The sequence below is a fragment of the Pleuronectes platessa genome, chromosome 2 (assembly GCF_947347685.1).
Source record: "Pleuronectes platessa chromosome 2, fPlePla1.1, whole genome shotgun sequence".
NCBI classification, from domain to species: Eukaryota; Metazoa; Chordata; class Actinopteri; order Pleuronectiformes; family Pleuronectidae; genus Pleuronectes; species Pleuronectes platessa.
This window is the reverse complement of record NC_070627.1, coordinates 9,384,351-9,392,460: the sequence shown is the minus strand read 5'-3', so window position 1 is coordinate 9,392,460 and position 8,110 is coordinate 9,384,351.

The window sequence follows — 8,110 nt, the reverse complement described above, 5'->3', positions numbered from 1 at the left end:
AGGCCATCATTCCTATATGTCTTTATCTAGAGATTGTTTGAAATTGTGAAAGTGATTAATTGGATCACTTAATGAGGTTGTTCTTCTCATTGATGATTCATCTGGTTAAAGTTTGGAAATGAAAATCATACAGGGAAATAATAACCATAGAAAGTTTTCTATAAATTGTTTGATCTAGAGCCTGAGACCTGGTTTCAGCTCTGAAGTGTTGCAAAGTACTTTTTTTACTGCACTCAAGCACTGTATGATTAACTTTGAAGTACTTAACATTTATGATGCTAATATAAAACACATAACTTTTACTCCACTATATTTATTTAACATTACCTTACAAGTATCTTTACAAGTACAATTTTACATACAAACAACATAATCAGTGTATAATACACCAATTACTTTTATTTTTGAAACATTGTACTAATTACACATTTAACTATCAAAAGGCTTTAACAAAATTATAAGAAATTTTATTTCCTCCTCTGCTGTTTAGATGATTTAGTAATGGTTTGAGGGACAGGGGTTAGAGGTTTATTACACCACTATTAAAGGTTATGTTTCCTTATCGGGTCATAAAGCGTGAATATATGAACCAAACAGTGATCTGTGTCCTGAGCAGGTTCTTTATATACAGTCTATGGCTCAGAGCTGCTGTGGCTCTGAGTAGAAACACCTTCACTCACATGTTGTGATCTCCTCTATCAGCTGTAACACAAATCTAACAAACCCTCACTGACACTGGCAGGCTACATAAACCTGTGTCCCACACATATACTCTCTGTGGTCCCAAACAGGGTCCCACATGCTGTCTGCATCTGTCCTCCTGCAGTGAAGCTCTACAGATGCCTATTAGCTGCACATTAACTATTTTAGAATCAAGCTAACCCGTCAACATTCTGATAACAAAGTCTAACGTTGAAAAAAGACTTTGTGTAGGATGTGTAACACTGCTGCCCCCTGCTGCTAGCTTCTTCTGCTGCTAGCTTCTACTACTTGCTGCTAGCTTATCTTAACTTATGTTACCTGCTGCTAACTTCTCCTAGCTTCTCTTTACTTCTGCTAACTATTGCTAACTTCTCTTATCTTCTGCTTCCTGCTGATAACTTCTGCTAGCTGTTTCTAGCTTCTCTTAACTACTGCCACCTGCTGCTAACTTCTGCCACCTGCTGCTAACTTCTGCTAACTGTTGCTAACTTCTGCTAACTGTTACTTACTTCTGCTAGCTTCTCTTAACTTCTGCCCCCTGCTGCTAGCTTCTTCTGCTGCTAGCTTCTACTACTTGTTGCTAACTTATCTTAATTTCTGCTACCTGCTGCTAACTTTTGCTCACTGCTTCTAGCTTCTCTAAACTTCTGCCACCAGCTGCTATCTGCTGCTAGCTTAACCTCTGCTAACTGTTGCTAACGTCTGCTAGCTTCTCTTATCTTTGGCCACCTGCTGATTTTTACGTGGCTTATTTGATTCAACAAACATTTGGAATAGCTGCACTCGACAACTTGTGTTAATTTTTCCCAAAGCATTTAATGTCCAGTCAGATACCAGGGAAGCTGTTAGCCGTTTTGTTTGGGTTTGTCTGCCGGGTTTCATTTGCTGTCGTCCTTTTTATCGATGGTGATCTGCTGTCATGGTTGTTTGCTTTGGTTGGATGGTGCTGACATTATCCTGTAATTCCCATGCTGTCTTTGCAATGGCCCATTCATACACTATTCCTCTGTACTACTACCTTAGTGGGACACTTTAGAGAAATATTTAAACTGGAAGCAATTATGTGTTGATGTGATTGTCTGATTTTCTTTTTCTTTTTTTTTTAATTGTAGTTGAATCTGATGCTTATTTCTCTGCAGTTTAATGCTGCTGCGTCACCTGCATTCATTCTCAACTTAAGCCATAGATCAGTTCACTGCTGTTTCTCTCTGCTCATCACTCCATCACATTTCTTAAAGAGGTTTGCAGCTATAATCAATGTTACTCATATTAATAATAATTGAATATCCGCCGCAATGATTTTTACCTGTGATTGACATATCAGGTGTAATAATGTGTTTATATATGTGTATCCACATAAATACTATGTATACTGAAGATTCCCCACATGTGAGTTGGTGCAGTAGGATTTGTAGTTTTAGTTGTCGTAGTACTGGTAGTAGTACATGGTCGCAGACATTTGGCCTTATTGCTAATGCCTGTTTATTATTGGCATTCTTGCATGTTTTCATTCCAGCTCTGTAACAATCCCTGATCTGTTCAGGTAGGTGTATGCTAGCGGGGTTGAAAAATAAATCTGTGCCGCGATACCAAAAATTGACTCCATTAAACACATGCCGTTTCCGTTGTAGAAATGATGTCAAAATTGTATGCCTTAAATGTATGGACCATTCAAAACTGTATCACAAGGCCATAGCTAAAGAGACAAGTTTAAATTGACTAATGGTGTCTGGGTCGAGGTGTTGCCTTCTATGGAATGATTCAGCTTCTCACTGTGCTATTAGCGTAACGAACACGCAGTAGAACGCATAGCTCTGCCAAGACCAACCAGTCTTACACCAGCTGTCCATATGAACGATATCTTTTAGCAGCAGAGCAGATTGTAAAATCATTCTGTAAAAATAAATAGGTCCGTAAGCAAGAAAAAGTGTGATGAAAAAGTACTCCTCAGTTCTAATTGTAATAATTGTACACAGTTTTACCCATCTGGTACATTTCCTCGTAACGCTGGTCATATATCAAAGCCTTACAAACTCCCCTCTGATCCTCCCCTTGTTTTTGCAGGAACACACACGCACACACACACACACACACACACACACAAATGAAAAAGATGATACAATTCAGTCCCCATCGTAGATGATCTGACAATAAATCACGTCTGTTTAATGAAGAGAGGGATAAATGACAATGCCAGCAATTAATTAGAAAAAGTATCTTCAGTCTGCCTAACTGGTTTGTGTGTGAGTGCCCTTGTGTGTGTTTGTGTGTGTATAAAATGTTCATGTCCTTTTGTCATGTACCTGTCCTGACAGAAGTTATGTGATACCAAAACACAGGACAGGGGATTCTGTCTGTCTGTAGTGATGTACCAAGTCTTAATTAGACATCCAACCCATTATAATGCACTGACTGCAGTTACCCTGTAATGAAACACAGGTATTGCCTCTGTACAATAATCCTGATCATACTCCTAATCCTTTATACCCACCTTGCTGTGGCTACTAATGTAGCAAATACAAATACATTCCTAACAACAAAGTTAACTGAATATTCGGGGGAAATGTCAATAAGGACCTGTCTGCCAATATTTAAATCACATATCCTGGACTAGCACAGGTGATCAGAGGGATTTAAATGTAGAATATGTCACTTAATTTCAACATCGCTGACTGTGACCACAAGTGACAATTAGGAGATAATTGTTATTGTTGAAAATGTAATGCTGCCTACAAGTGGTAGGGATACCAGACCAGTAAATCTGTTTCAGAAAAACAGGAATTTATTATTCAACTTTTTAATCTTCTTCCATGAAAAGATTCAGGTAGTCTGTTTCTCCTGCCGCAAAAACAATGTGATAATCCTGGAAAGATAGTGATGTGGTCGCTTTTCCCCTTGTGATTGTAAATCTGGTTAACTTCCTGTTGAGGGTTTGATTGGACAAGAGCATATCAACCAATCAAACAGGAGACTGTGGCCATACAATGAAACACATGTTTTCAGTAGGTCAAAGGTGTAAATAAAAAGATGATGGCTGAATTCCATGTTTGAGATTCCTAGTTGTTGTTCATGCTGACTCACTGTCACTCTGCTATGGCCTTGACCCTTGAATAGAAGAGTCATCAATGAAAAAAGTTAAATGTCTGCTGTGAAAAAGGCCTCTTTGGAAACTTTGGCTATAACTTTTAATGTATTAGGGTTGGGTCACTGTAATGGATTACTTCAATTATAAATTTCACTTTCTTCAAGAAACAGAAACACTATCTCTGAGCTCCTAAAGCAGAACAGACTTTTTAGTGTTTGTCTCTTTGTATCCAGGCTATTGGCTGCATTAATGACACTCAGATGATACTCAGGAGGACAAAGAAATCTTTCCATCCTCAAATAATCGTCCAGAAAGTGCCCCTGATCTCCAATCCAGGAAACTGTGTACCAGCATGTGTCTGTATCTGTGTTAATGAGGTCTGTGAGATTGTGTCTGAAAGAGTCGCTTATACCTCTTCTACACAGATTTTCTTATTTTTACCAGAATACCTTCAGCAAACAAACATTTCCTCCACTCCTGCAGCAAACCTGCAGCAGGCAGCCAATAATGAATGAAACCTGTTTTTTTTCAACCTGGTCTAACTCAATGGAAAGTCTCCTCACTCCTGAAGCGAGGAGGGATTCAAGCAACAAGACTGCCAATGCAGCATAATTCTTTGTCCTGCTTTTAACACGGTATGAGCTATTCTCATGCTGTATATCATAAACTCGCCGCTGGCATTTTTAGGGACTCATATATAGATATACAGTGTCTGTGTGTATATATGGAGGAAGAATGTTGCCTTGTACATTGTCATATTTTTAGCGGGATCTGCTGTTTGTTTTCTTCAGCTGCTTACCAGTGGTTCACTTGTAAACACAATCTGTATTGGTCCCAGCAGTATACTTTTCTAAGTAAAACTTAAAATACAGAAAAATGTGAATACTAAACCATGCTTCATTATGGCTACATCTGCTGAAATGAGAAAAAATCCAGTATATGCAAACAGATAGATACATAATGTTTTATACATCAGCCATACGGAGACAAATGCCAGTGGGCCGTTGCGTCAGTACAACCCCCCCACCATCCCCCCCGCCATTTTTGACAAATAAACTCTTAAAGCTTCTGTCTTCAGTTCTGAAACATGTCTAACCAAGATGTCTTTTTTTGTTAAACTTCAAAACTATCATAGCAGTTTTTCTTAGCAGGCTTTTTTTTCCTGCACCATCTAACCTAGCAGCCTCTCTGTTGTGAAAGGTCGCTCCATTTGTAGATATGGACAAGCGCCGGTTTACTCTTTTGATTTTGTTTTTCAAGCTGTGGGAGAAAACATTCAAGGATGAAAGGCCTCACTATCTCCACTGGATCAGTGGATCTGCCCAGGGCCTCGCAACAACAGCCACTCTACCCGAGCGCTGCCACCGCTGCCTCCTGTTTTGCGGCATGTCCTATTTACTTATTTATTCGTCCCTTCCTCCACCCACGACTCACTCCTTATCTCACCCATTAAAATTAATCCTCATCTAAAAATATCTGCTCTTGCTCGTCAGAGAGGATGTAATCTAGGGGGAGATGGTCTCTCTCCCTCTCGATCTCCCTCACTCTGCCTCTTAACTGACGAGTGCTGAAGTGTCTGCATGTCGAGAAAGTGCTCTCACTTCAACTTCTGAAGTAGAAAACTAACAAACGCGACCTGTGTTTGTAAAACGGAGATCTTAATCACACAGCGCCATGCTACTTAGGCCTGATTGGGATGCATGTCTGCCTTAGTGTTTGCTGTTATAGAGGAGCACTGCATGGGTTTGTTGACACAGTCTCTAACAGCCGAAGCCATGCGAATGTTGTAATTTATCTCTATGGACCTATTTTATTGGTAACCTGAGTTGAGAAAAATGACTAAAAGCAGGCATGGACAACATATTATTGAATAAAGAAAGCTCAGACTAGACATCTGAAAAGGCACATTGTGTTTCGAAGTGTTGGAAAATGAAAGGGGAGAATGCGAATGGAATGAAAAAAAAAAGAGACCCCGAAAAACACAAACAGAATCTTGACATATTCTACAAGCATTTATCCTAATTGGTAAATTGTTTGGCAGCGATTTGCTGCTGTGAGTCGCTCTCGGCTTTAAAGTTTTGTACCGATAATATAACACACCGAGCCAGTCCAATCTCAACAAAGCCGTTTAGGTTCTATAATAACTATCCCTCCTCTTTGTGTGCGTGTGTTTGTGTGTGTGTGTGTGTGTGTGACCTTGTGATTATGCCCCAGTGTGATGCTTTGGCCCGGCTGATTACCTGTCAGCGGGTTTCGTGCATTTGAAACACACACACACAAATCACCTCCCAGCAACAGACAATACCCACTGGGCAGGTCACCACGCTGCTTCAGGAAGCATATTGCTGTTTAAAGGGAGCAGACGCGCACGCACACACATAAATGGACCCATGCGGGGGCCTGGAACATAGATTGTCTATTAAGTAGTATATTAGGGGAACTCAGGGGTCCGACATCCAGACAGTTTGTGTGCCATTAGTGCTGGATATTAAGCTGTCGGGTGTACAGTGATACTGAATGAAAGCGGATACATAGACACACAGGTGTGCACAAACACCCAACATTCATCATTCAATGAGCACTCCGACATGGGGAGATTATGCCAGTAGGAGGCACACTTTCCGAGCTCGTCGTTTTCCTGCTCCTCAGCAAAGTGAAAATGTTTTGCTCTTTCCAGACGGGCAGTGATCAAACAGTCGAGCGAGTCGTCTCCTCGGACTGCATCTTTCTAGGACTCATATCTGGTTGAAAAAGAGCTCTGTGACCCACACGAATATTCATCTCTCATTGTTAATTTCTATTTTGGTCCTCTTCATCTGCAACTTCATATCGCAGCGTGAGTGCATGTGTGACTTACCTGTCACCGCGGTGCTGGATTTGTGAAGTGATGAGCTCAGTAAATAATGTCTCTCCCTTGGAAATTAAAAGCAAAAGTCTGGTTTTGTGGAGCTGCGTGGGTTCATTAACACAGTCAAGCACAAATATTGGCTTTTCATGGTGTGCATAATAATGTCACACGCTTATTAATTTAGCAGCACGGATGGCATAATAAGTAGAGAGGTTGTCCTTCACCTGGCGTCCCTGGAAAAAGTGTCCTCTGCTGTCTCTTCTGCCACAATATGAAGTGATTGGAAACTCTTTTCTTTAGTTTCCTCTGTGTGTTGTCCTTATTCTATTATTTTGTTCATGATCTATGTTTTACTTTGACATGTGGTGCATCACCAGCTCTTCAAAATATTACGAAGCCATCTCTTGTTGTTGCAGATGTGGTAGTTATTCTTATTTGTCCTCTTTTTTTGTTGTCCTCTATATTTTGAAGTGATGTGATTACACACTGTGCTCAACCAAGCCGTGAAAGGATCCACTATGGTTTACCAGCTAATGTTCGTGAGCCACTTACTGGTCATCAGGTAGTTTACATGGAGATGTTTTGTTTTTGTCTGAAAACAGCTGTCTGCTGCAAATGAATGACCATGAACCCAAACAGCATAGTGTCAGTTTCGAAAAACAATACAATGAGCTTGAAGACGGTAGATAGATCTATAGCTCAGAGGATCAGCTGAGTCTGGTAATAATACTCTGGCTTGATCCTGTGCGATTATAAAATAGATTGATTATTGCACCTTTTAATAGAGAAGCTAAGGGTCACTGTACTAGCTGTAAAGTTGCTTTTCCATGTCCGTCCATAACGGTTTCTCCAAAGTGAAGTCAAATAAATCTCATTTGCTCCGTGGTGGCTTGCTGGAGTGTGGGTCATAAACCCCACCTCCTCCATGTTATTGGGTGGGACATGGAACAAAATAGTGAAAGTAACCATCAATATAGTTTTTCTCAAAGATGGTATACCTTTATGTCCGGTTTTCTTATCATATTGATGCAAGTGTCAGTTTGTCCGTTAACTTTGGTTTAAAATTGGTAATTTGATGCTAAACAAACAAGTGTAATGTCACGGTTGACATGATTCATGTTTTTTGAGTGTGTGTGTATCGATGGGACATTGAAACCATGACTCCACAATAACTATTGCACAGACTCTGGCTCCAAATGATGTTAAAAAATACAAAATGGTGGCACCCATATCTGGAATCAGCTTCGTTTTTTGACAATAGGTGGAAGTAAAGATGTCTTGTCCATCTTTATTTACAGTTAATGGTTCACACAAGAAAGCTCTTCAACAGATTATCATCATTTATACTGTTTCACTGAAACCCAAAGTAGATTATTTTGTGATGATTAATACCCGACATGAAAACAAGTTGCATTTAAACAATGTATATGCTCATACGCAGAAGACCCAGTTCTCTGTCTTGTGTTGTTTTTAAA